General features: G+C 38.2%; 1 protein-coding gene across 2 annotated transcripts in view; it reads left to right on the forward strand.

The window, feature by feature from the left end:
* tiam1b (TIAM Rac1 associated GEF 1b) overlaps window positions 1-12,225 on the forward strand; it is a 132,298-nt gene that overhangs the window by 5,831 nt on the left and 114,242 nt on the right. Inside the window, exon 2 of one of the 2 annotated variants that reach the window (XM_079822652.1) lies at window positions 3,112-3,182. The exons of the other annotated variant lie outside the window; for it this stretch is intronic. The gene's annotated coding sequence lies outside the window, so the exon portion shown is untranslated. The remainder of the gene's footprint in view (window positions 1-3,111; window positions 3,183-12,225) is intronic. 2 annotated transcript variants of the gene reach the window in all.

Here is a 12,225-nt window from a genome sequence, read left to right on the forward strand (position 1 = left end):
CATACAATCAGTAAGAATCCAACTACTAACATGGCCAAGACCAAAGAGCTGTTCAAAGACACTAGAGACAAAATTGTACACCTCCACAAGGCTGGAAAGGGCTACGGGGAAATTGCCAAGCAGCTTGGTGAAAAAAGGTCCACTGTTGGAGCAATCATTAGAAAATGGAAGAAGCTAAACATGACTGTCAATCTCCCTCGGACTGGGGTTCCATGCAAGATCTCACCTCGTGGGGTCTCAATGATCCTAAGGTGAGAAATCAGCCCAGAACTACACGGGAGGAGCTGGTCAATGACCTGAAAAGAGCTGGGACCACCGTTTCCAAGGTTACTGTTGGTAATACACTAAGACGTCATGGTTTGAAATCATACATGGCACAGAAGGATCCCCTGCTTAAACCAGCACATGTCCAGGCCCGTCTTAAGTTTGCCAATGACCATTTGGATGATCCAGAGGAGTCATGGGAGAAAGTCATGTGGTCAGATGAGACCAAAATAGAACTTTTTGGTCATAATTCCACTAAACGTGTTTGGAGGAAGAAGAATGATGAGTACCATCCCAAGAACACCATCCCTACTGTGAAGCATGGGGGTGGTAGCATCATGCTTTGGGGGTGTTTTTCTGCACATGGGACAGGGCGACTGCACTGTATTAAGGAGGGAATGACCGGGGCCATGTATTGCGAGATTTTGGGGAACAACCTCCTTCCCTCAGTTAGAGCATTGAAGATGGGTCGAGGCTGGGTCTTCCAACATGACAATGACCCGAAGCACACAGCCAGGATAACCAAGGAGTGGCTCTGTAAGAAGCATATCAAGGTTCTGGATATGGTTCCTAAACCCAATAGAGAATCTTTGGAGGGAGCTCAAACTCCGTGTTTCTCAGCGACAGGCCAGAAACCTGACTGATCTAGAGAAGATCTGTGTGGAGGAGTGGGCCAAAATCCCTCCTGCAGTGTGTGCAAACCTGGTGAAAAACTACAGGAAACGTTTGACCTCTGTAATTGCAAACAAAGGCTACTGTACCAAATATTAACATTGATTTTCTCAGGTGTTCAAATACTTATTTGCAGCTGTATCATACAAATAAATAGTTAAAAAAAACCATACATCATACTCTCTCTCTCTCTCTCTCTCTCTCTCTCTCTCTCTCTCTCTCTCTCTCTCAAGTTCAATCCTGAGTTAAACAAGCTCTGAGTCCAGAGGAAATCATTCTCAGACAGCAGATATGTTCTCTGATGTTTTGAGAAGATTGAGAATGAGGGATGAAAGCGTTGCATTGATATGCACCAATCAGCCATATGCTAAAACAATCAGCTGTAAAATCAGTACTCATTGCGCATTAGCTGAAGACTCATGCATATTTTATTTTAAATGCTAAATGGCCTCTAAGTTTTTGACCTGTGCTTGATACATTTATGTCCGTCACCGTTGTCATGTTCCAGCTGTCGTGGATCTTCTTTATCTACACAATGTTTGTGTGGGCCTGTTGTGTGATATGCGATTTAATAGCAGCGGTGTTTGTACAGATCTTGACGTTTGTTTTGTGCCGTGATGAAACATGCCAAGTGTACGGGCTTCAAATATGCATATTTTAAATCTTCCCGACGTGAATTATTCATATCATACCCACGTCCACAGAATTGTTCATTCACTCCAGAAACGGCCTAGAATAAATGGAGCACTGTTTTTGCTGAGACAGTTGGTTTTGTGTTTGTTTAAAATAAAGGCAGCGGGATTCACCGACCGCAAACCTTCTTCATTGACTCCATGTCAAGACAACAATTCTGAGGGAGTAACGTGAATTATTCTTAGTTTAATCGTACTTTTGTTTTTGAATTATGTATGTTCTGAAATAAGAGTATTGTTGATACTTGTTTGAGATGTTTTGCTTGTGATTTCTCACATTCAACAAAGTCTTGAATGTTTAATCTCTATATGGATACTAAGTTTTGTTGGTATATGGCAAGCCATTTTAACATTTAATCCTTAAAACGTACTAGTATCTATTTTCATGCTACTAGTTATTAGTTTTTAGATACCACTATCTATTCCCTTAAAGGGGCATTTCAGCGTTGGGAAGATGAATGTGTATTTAAACTGTTATTTATGTAGTGGAAATGTGAAATTATTTTTGAATTTGGTGCCTTCTAAACTGAGAAAAGACAGAAAATGTATTTTTGTCTCATGTGGATGAAAGACAACTCCCAGAATGCACTTGCTTCGCTGCCCTATGAGGCCACTCCCAAAGCCACGGCTATTGGTTATCACTTGCCCACCGCGGCACCACCCCACCGTTGTTTTGATATTCATAATAATACAATAATTTTGTTCAGTTAGAGAATAAACACTACAATTAAAAACTGAACGTGTCTTTTCAATAAAGTGTGAGTGAGCCGAACGAAAGTCTGGCCGATTCCGATACCGATTTCCGATAAAAATAAAATAAAAAAAAAGTACTCAATAAAAGAACGAAAGTATACATGAACAAGATGTTTATTTGGTATTTAACAGGCTAAATTGACTTTTGGCTAATGAAAACAAGTCCGCATTTCATTTCAAAAGTGCATGCATGTTCTTCTTTAGGCTAAAAAAATAAGTATTTCGGCTTTGTCACAAGTTAGTCTGTTTCGTTCTCATCCGATCCAACACGTGAGAAGCTGAGCTGAACAAACGCTCACTATCTGCTTGTGCAGGTAAGCTCGCGCAACTTCAGCTCGCGCAGGAAAGCGTCTCTTCATTCCCTTCAGCGGATCTCGTCTCTTCCCTTGCAGGCGAGGACGATTCGGTATCGGTTCAGTAATAGACCATAACCGATTATAATGTACTGATTCTTTTCTGACGTAATTTGTCGTGTACGTGCTTTGTCGTGGTAGCATACAATGGCAGAGGGAGGCGAGTGCGAGTAATTAAAATGCTTTAAAAGCCGAACTTCTGGGCACATTTTGGCTTTTATGAACAACCTGGTAAGCACGACCAGGAGAACACACGCGCTGTGTGTAAATCTAAGCTATCTGATTTATCAAAACGATTTCATTTACACTTGGGCACATAAATGTATTTCAGCAAAAAGGGAAATAAATCTGATCTTCAATTCCCGCTCTATATGCAGATTTAATGGAGTTCACGTCACCGAAAACAACAGGTATGACCGCAATAGGAGAGAGCGCGGCAACAGCACTGGTAAGATCATTCAGTTTCTTTACTTTTAATGAATAGGATTTTGTGTTGAGCACCTGCGACTTTACTTTTGGTAGTTTGTGCGCTGGCTTGATGAAGAGATACACAGCTGCTCGTCTGCAGCGATGCGTGCTTCAGTAGTGCCGTCATATCGGGCTATAACATGTCATATAGCCCACAACACGCTCTTTTTTAGCATTGTTGCGAGGAGTAAAATGTACATATGTGGTTTCAACAACCAGATGCAGTTTTGACTGTAATGTGGCCCAGACCACCTCCTGAAGTGGTTTTTAGTATTTTGTGTATTTGTTCTAAATGCTCCTGTTGTCTTCTGTGCCCAGACTTGAGATTTGTTTGATGTTTGATACATTCAAGAAGCGTGTTTTCTTTGAGCAGGTAAAATTAAAGGTTCAGTTCATATATCTGACTGACAAAATTGTATACATGAGGATGCAGTGCATCGTCAATGCATTGTGATGAATCGTGATATCGAACCGAATCGAATCGATGGCATGATAATCGTAATCGAACCGAACCGTGAGACCAGTGTAGGTTTACACCCTTAACCGACTGTGACGTAACAGTCGGGATCATTAATATTTACGCCTCCCCAAATTTGCATGTTCAAGGCCAGGCAGTATTAACGTGGACCTGCATGGCCGAATCATCAGAAGTTCTGCAGGTATTGTGAAGATGAGGACAATATAGTGAAAACGGCAGATCATGGATATAAATGTTATGTTTCAGGCTGTGCAGGGGATGTGAGCACTTTTCATAGCCTTCCCACAGAACAGAACTGTCAACGGGCATGGTTGATATTTATCTATAACCGAATATCGCAACAATTAAATTCAAAGTTGTTCGTTTGCAGGGCTGTAATCAACCAAAGAAAATCTTGGTCGACTGAAGTCCTGAAATTTTCGACTAAAAATTACGTTAGGAAAATAAACGTTAAATGAATTAGCTGCGCACTGTGCGCTGTGTTGGTAGCCTTGTTGCCTGCCTAAATTAATTATAAATAAACATAAAAAACTAGTAGGCTATTTGCAGTATATTAAATCGTTTTTGAGCTGATTATTTTGCACTGAAATGAGTCTGACACACGAGTTTGTCGGGTCTGACAGCGTTGCATGTCAAGTGATATCATCACAAGAACTTTTGAGGAATATGCAACATAATTTAGACAATTGTTTTTGTCATATGTATTATCATAACTGACAGACACTATCATTTCAGCCGCTCTGTGCAGCTCGAACATATGAGCTCAGCGTCGCGGCTGAGACACGAATAGACTTCTGACTTAAAGCTAACTAAAAGGAATATTTATTAAACAAGCCAGATCAAGAGCAGAAAAAACGCTGTCACAATTAAATAAATAATACAGCAAACTAGCCTACTTCAATCTGTCTCTCTTCTCCAGTGGGTTGGGCTAATCCAAAAGAAGTGAAAACAATGGGGTGTTCTGAAGACAAACTGTTACTTGTGAAACAGGGGTTCTCTGAAAACACCCCCATTAGCAATTAGTGCTTTCCACCTGATGAAATGAACGCGGCAAAACTGACCTTACAGATCCACTTTTGCGGCACGACTGAAGCGTGGTGTTGTGAAGCTTCCCCTCATGTGTATGTTGATGGGCGTTCCTCAAGTTTACGCTATGGGTGTGCGTTTGAGCCAGCGGGGAATGAAAAACAAAGGACCAGCGGGAGACTTCCCCCCCGTCTCCATGGCCTTTACTTCTATTGGGTAGTTGCGTCGCGTTCAACTGATTAATTTGCATAAAGATGGGTTTCGCCAGCTTTTTTAACGCGCTGCATTTGTTCTTACATTTGTTCAAATGCAGCGCCGCCTTCCCGGAATGCTTTGCGGGCGCGTTAAAGTCGCTTGACGTCACCCATTGGAATGAAGTCGAGTGCGGCGCGACAGAAGTGTCGCACGGACAAGTGGATCTGCCCCCTGATGAAATGAACGCGGCGCGGCAAAACTGATTAAATGAAAAACTAATGAAATGAATGCGGCCAGAATTTTGGTCGAGCCAGAACGTATCAACTAATAATCGACTAATCGACTGGGAGATTACAGCCCTATTAGTTTGCTCTGGCTAGTGTCAATTTCGTTAACGAAAATATGACGAAGAATGTTCATTGACGACCTTTTTTTCCATGACTAAGACAAGACGAGATGACCCAAACGTCCTTTAACGATTATCGTCGACGAAAAAAGACGAGACTAAAATGTAGTGTAAAAAATAAAAACTTGAACAAAAAGCACTATTCGGGGGAGAAGAGCGTTCGAGCGTTCATGCTTGCGGTTGCCAGATTTCGGTCATTTAAATCCCCCAATCAGAGCTTTTCTGTTAAAACACCAATAAACAATTCTCCATTTGAGATTTTCTGCCTAAAGTGTCATTCAATCGGTCTGTGTTCTGTTTTGACTCACGAGCCGCTTGTGCTGTTTGCGATTGTATTTGCTGAATAACTGCACGTGTGTAAGCTACTGAAATGTGCCTTGGTGTGAAACAGCCAATCAGAGCAGAGCTCAACATTATTATTCATGACCCTTCCAAAATGGACATGTAAAGCCGTATCTGGAGTATTTTTGCCCTTACTTAAGCCACATACCTTCTATGTAGATATCAGAGAACAATTTAAAATATTGTATCAATGTATTCTATGGCACCTTTAAAAGATACTAGTAGTTATTCATTTGATACTAGTTCTTATTTTTTAGATAATGGTACTCATTCATTAGCCTATTAAATTAGTACCAGTGCTTATTTATTAGATACTAGTAGGCATGTCTTTTTTTAATCTTGTGTGGCACACCCAGGCATTGTTGGGCGGAGCTAGTGCAAATAGCGCTTGCCAACCAGGAGCGCTATTTGCACTTGGTGTAAATAGACACTCCGAATCTTTAATACATGCCAATACATACAACATGCTGCTATGAGCAAGCAAGACATGAATACCTGTATAGCTGTAGCATACCTGCTAGCAGATACCAGATACCTGCTGCATACCTGTAGCAGATTACAGGTGGAGCTGGGGGAGGTGGAGGGTTTCTGAAAGCACGCAAACAATAGGCAAGATTTGAATGTTGAGCAGCGAGCTCATTGGCTACCAATATAGCTGGAACCAATCAGCTGTGCCCTATAGAGAATGATGTAATTGCAAGCAAGGATTTATGAGCGTGCGCCATCTAGAGTTTCATGGCAGAAATTTGCATTTGTGCATTTCTTTTAATCTTCATCCATCATTGTTGCCGGTGACTCATTTGTGCAGTAGTGCAGTCGTGTTTGCTCAGGAAATTAAGCGATAATTTCTGAGGTTAAACACTGGCTTGAGTCCAGGCTTAAATTAATTTGATATACTTGCAGCTTTGCATGGAGAGAGTCCAGAAAACATGCCCACTTGAGTGAGATAAATAAACTGCTTAAGAACGATTTTGTTGTTTCAAATGGCTCTTTGTGCGTAACTCATCTCTATTGCCGTAATCACGGGCTTATGGCCAGAATTGTCTTGAGAGTGTTATTTGCATCTTCTGTGGAGAACAACTGATTATTTCTTCCTTCTCATGCACAACGTGTACATAATACTTTCTGCTTATTTGATAATGTTGGGTTGTTTTAACTAAATGTACGTTGTGTAATCAGATTATTTGTGTTTGAGATGTGTTGGGTTTCCCATGCTTGGACTTATGTCCGTCTTGCTGATGATTTGTGTTGGACATGTCATGCAGTGCACAAAAACCCAGCCCTGAAAAATTGTTATTTAATCATCTCAAGGCTGAATGTCTTCACATTTATACAATCTGTGTCCTTCCTTTTGTGCAGCAGCAAAACCACATAAACAAGTGCAGAAATGTCTAATATTGTTGACCACTTAAGATTAGTTCAGTTTTTCAGTAAATAATATTTAAGTGTAGTTTAGTCTAAGTTAATAAATAGTAAAAACAGCAGTTCATGTGAATTATTATGATATCCTCCTGGGAGCCAGGAACAGACTTTTGTCCACTGTAGTGAATGTTTGGACATTTCACCAGGACAACAACTTCTTGGTCTTTAAAAATGGCTGACATTAATGTTTAGCACTCTTATGGAAATATGATAATATTTAGTAATTATAATTTAAATCGGATTTATGTTCAAATTGTTTGTTATAAAACAACATCTCAGGAAAATGTTATGGGGTTTCTAATCAAAATATCACTTTCTGTTACAAAACAGGGCATTGATTTCATACATGTAAGACGCCACACTGTAAAATCCAACAGTTGTTCTTACTAAGACTTTTTTAGTAAACTTTACTTAATGTCCAATAATTTGTTGACCTTACTTAAAACAAGTAAGTAATCTGAACTATTTGCATGCTATGCCTTCGTTACTTAGAAAACTCAAGTAAACATTACTTGACTGGTTTGAGTACCATTTTTGCCAAAGCAAAAAAACAAGCGGGTGGACGGGCGGACGGGCAAAGTATTTTTGAGGCGGGGCAATTTTTTCTAGACTTCTAGACTACATTCATATTATAGTAATTAACTTCCTATTAATGCAGCAATGCAACAAGAAATTGATTTCAAAACAAGGGAAGTAATATATATATATATATATATATATATATATATATATATATATATATATATATATATATATATATATATATATATATATATATATATATATATATATATATATATATATATATATATATAATGTAATATTTGTCCATTAATGATATAGAACATAACTATTTTTCCATGTCAAATAATGACCTTTTAACATTTTTTTTGCTAATATTTATGGCATAACCTTTTAATTGAGTTGATATAATCCCTCTATGTTTGTCACAATATCATTTGACCATGCTCGAGTGTGTCAACCACACACTTCAACATTCAGCATGCAAAACACAACAATGGGTGTTTGGGGTTATACTGACAAAAGACAAATAGTAAAATAAAGGCAAACATAGTAAAACGAAGCAATTAATTTATTCATGCCACAATGCACTCTGGGAGTACACTTCCTCAGATCCCAGATAGAATTAAGTTGACAAAACTTAAACGGTTTAAGTAAGAACAACTTAATGCAATTAAGTAATGCTTACTTAATTGAATTAAGGCAACAAGTTTGCACAATTTAATTAAGTAAACTGAACTAATAAGTTTTTACAGTGCAGGACTTAAATCATGTTTATCAGGCGTTTTGGAGACACAACAAGTGAATAGGGAAAAAATTGCATATCAATATTCCTATGAAATATTAGATATTATTATGAAAATGTTTCCAGTTATTACTCCCATTATTACACTTCTATTTTCATTACATGTTGCACCAAGAACACATTAATATGCAAATTAGATGCAGTGTATAGATACATTGTATTGAATGGGAAAATCCAAGTATGACCATTTTACCCACATATTTCATAAAGTAAAATAGTATATCAATGCATTTCGTTATATCATTCATAATATAGTTCAGAATCATCTTTAAACAAAGTTTGTTTTTTAAAAAATAATAATAATTTGATTGGTGAATTAAAAATAAATCCCATTGTTTTTGCCTATACATGCAATTTCATGTATTTAAAAAAAAAAAAATGTTTTACAACTCCTGGTGTCAACTACAGAGGACATATAATAACATATGAATAAAAATTTAATTTTTTCCATTTTTTTCTTATGCTCTAAGCATTGTAATGACATGAAAAATACTAAATTCAAAAAACATTTTTTTCTGGGTCCCAGGAGGATATAATTATGTATATATATATATATTATAAAACAAATTATAAACATAATTCATTAATATATATTTTAATTATTTTGAGTTACATTTAAAAAATGTCATTATACATATGTAAAAAATATTTAATTGTACTGAATATGTTTAATTATATATATTAATTATAAATATAAATAATGTATTATTTAAATATATATTTATTTTTGTTATTAATTCAAACAAATATATATATATAAATAAATACATTAAATAAATGACATACATACATCATATATATATGATGTAGGTATATATGATGTGTGTATATGTATTTATATTGTATTTAATACATCAATGCAATGTAAATGCAGTTCTTTTAATCAACCAATGCAAAAAATAAAAGGTGCTCTGATCAGGATTTTTTTGGTCGGATCTCCAGTAACTGGAAGCACTACTGGCCGATACGATTTCCAATACGATCATCGAAAAATCAATAATTCTACAGGATAAATAGAAGGCTTCAAACAGACCCAAGACTCCTGAATGTAGTGAAGCAATTTTTGCTGTGAATATAAAAATGGTCTCAAGTTTTGCGTCATCTGATCGTCTCTTCTGATCTGCTTTAAAGAAACCACCGATCAAACTGTAGAAAATGATTATCAGCCGATCCATCTGAGCACCCTTACAAAACATGGGCAAATATTGGCTGATATATTGGACAGTCACTCCCTCCACTTCACCTTCTTCTGAGTTAGTGTTGTCATGAACCATATGAAGTGTTTCTCGTTTGTGAGCTGTTCTTCTGGACGTTGTGAACCGTGTGGAGTTGGACTCTCACCAGTCCTCATGGCTCGCTGGCTTGTCCTAGATACTTGGGGCTTAAGATGACCCACTTAGATGCTTTTACTCATTGTGTTTCTGGCTGTGCAGCAACACAACACGTGAAATATGTATCACAATACACCTGCGCTCATATTTCACTGACTGTACAATGGTTCCTGTACAGCAGAGTGAATGTGAAACTCCACCTGATTGGCTGCTTTCTCTGCACTTGCACCTCTCATTGGTTGTGATCTTTTTTTAAATGGCTTTGATTTATGTTTTGAAACATTCATCTCCAATGCACTCTAGTCCAGGAGAAGACAGATGTGAGGCTGGCTTTGCATAATTGACCATGCATCTTTATTTTTGCCAGTAATGGATGCTGGGAAGGAGAGGACGGCTGCTGAGCCAGCGTGGCCGATAAAAGACACGCACGCCTGCACACGCGGGGTCTCGGATTCACATGGATAGGCTCTAATCCTGATAAATATGAAGGATGAATTGTCTGGAGGGGCGACTCCTGCTCACGGCTCTGACCACGGGAATGACTCAGCATCCCCTGCCTCCATTATAACAGCACTACGGCTGATGAACCTGCAGAGGATGTGGGGGAAAGGAAAGTGGGTCTGTTAGCCCAGACGTTCAGAGTAAACTTATAAACCGGGGCCATCCATCAATGCTGTTAATTATGCAGGAGATAAATGATCCTCGTAACTTTAGCATGACAGAGGACAGCTGCTGAGGAGAAATGTCACGGTGTAGCCACTCCGTACGAGCCGCGTTTAGCATATCCAGCCTTATCTGAGATCTGATACATGAGTAAATACACAAGCGCATGTTATTGTCAGCTTGATGTGATTGTGTTTCAGATCGCAGATGCTCCCATTGAAATTAAACTCTCATTGTTGTTGATGTGAACTGGATATAACTGGAATTCTCTTGCCTGGAAGAATTGAAAGGTTTCGGGTCAGTCAATTATTATTTTCTTTTAAGAAATGATTCATTTATTCTGCACGGATGAATTAAATAGATGAAATAATAACTTTTTTTTATTATTTATCAAAGAATTCTGAAAAATAAACAAATATGATGCAGTACAAATGTTTACACCATTGATAATAATACAATTATAATAATAATTAAGCATCAAATCAGCATATTAGAATGATTTCTGAAGGATCATGTGACACTGAAGACTGCAGTAATGCTGCTGAATAAATTCAGCTTTGATCACAGGAATAAATTACATTTTACAAAATATTTACGTAGAAAATACCTATACCAAATTGTAATAATATTTCACAATATTACTGTTTTTACCAAATAAAATTTGAAAATGCAGCCTTGTGAATAAATGCAGGCTTGGTGAGCTTCTTTCAAAAGCTTTTAAACAAGATTTCTCACCAACCCCAAACTTTTATTAATTCTTTTTTTTTTTTTTTTCAAATGCACAAAAATGTAAAGATTTTATGGGCAGTGAAAGAATGACATTTGGATTTCATATTAACAATTAAAATGAATAAGATTCATATTGTTTTATTTAAAAAATATATTTTGTGTTACACATTAAATCTGTTCAATGGTATATCTATATTTTAGTATGCCTTGAATTATATCAGAAGTCACAGGGACACACCTAACGGACACAAACGCTAGTTTCCTGAGAATATCCCTGATGCTTTCACATAGTTTTATCTCGTTTATATACATCGCACAGATTTTTCCTCTACAATCGGCACATTGACAATTGTTCTTTTGAGGTAATGAGTGATTCTGCTAAATCAGCTGTGCATGTGTTTTCTGGATGGCCTGAGCGGAAGGACACGGACTGTCCCTCAGTTCAACTCTGGCTCTGTTCACACTTTATTTTTACCAACCTCGAAGATTGTCAGTGGGATTGTGATGACACATAACAATTTGACACAAATATGGAAATGCATCATTGCTTTTGTTGGGATTTGCCCTTTTCCTTGCAAAACAAACACGCTTATTATGACCACTAACGCGTGAAGTGAAGGGATATATTAGGCAGCAAGTGAACATTTTGTCCTCAAAGTTGATGTGTTAGAAGCAGGAAAAGTGGGCAAGCGTAAGGATTTGAGTGAGTTTGACAAGGGCCAAATTGTGATGGCTAGACGACTGGGTCAGAGCATCTCCAAAACTGCAGCTCTTGTGGGGTGTTCCCGGTCTGCAGTGGTCAGTCTCTATCAAAAGTGCTGCAAGGAAGGAACAGTGGAGAACCGACGATGGGCGGCCAAGGCTCATTGATGCACGTGGGGAGCGAAGGCTGGCCCGTGTGGTCCGATCAAACAGACGAGCTACTGGAGCTCAAACTGCTCCAGAAGTTAATGCTGGTTCTGATAGAAAGGTGTCAGAATACACAGAGCATCACACTTTGTTGCGCATGGGGCGGCACAGCCGCAGACCAGTCAGGGTGCCCATGCTGACCCCTGACCCCGCCCAAAGCCCAACAGTGGCACGTGAGCATCAGAACTGGACCAC

This window comes from Gobio gobio (assembly GCF_949357685.1).
Source record: "Gobio gobio genome assembly, chromosome: 8".
Classification (NCBI taxonomy): domain Eukaryota; kingdom Metazoa; phylum Chordata; class Actinopteri; order Cypriniformes; family Gobionidae; genus Gobio; species Gobio gobio.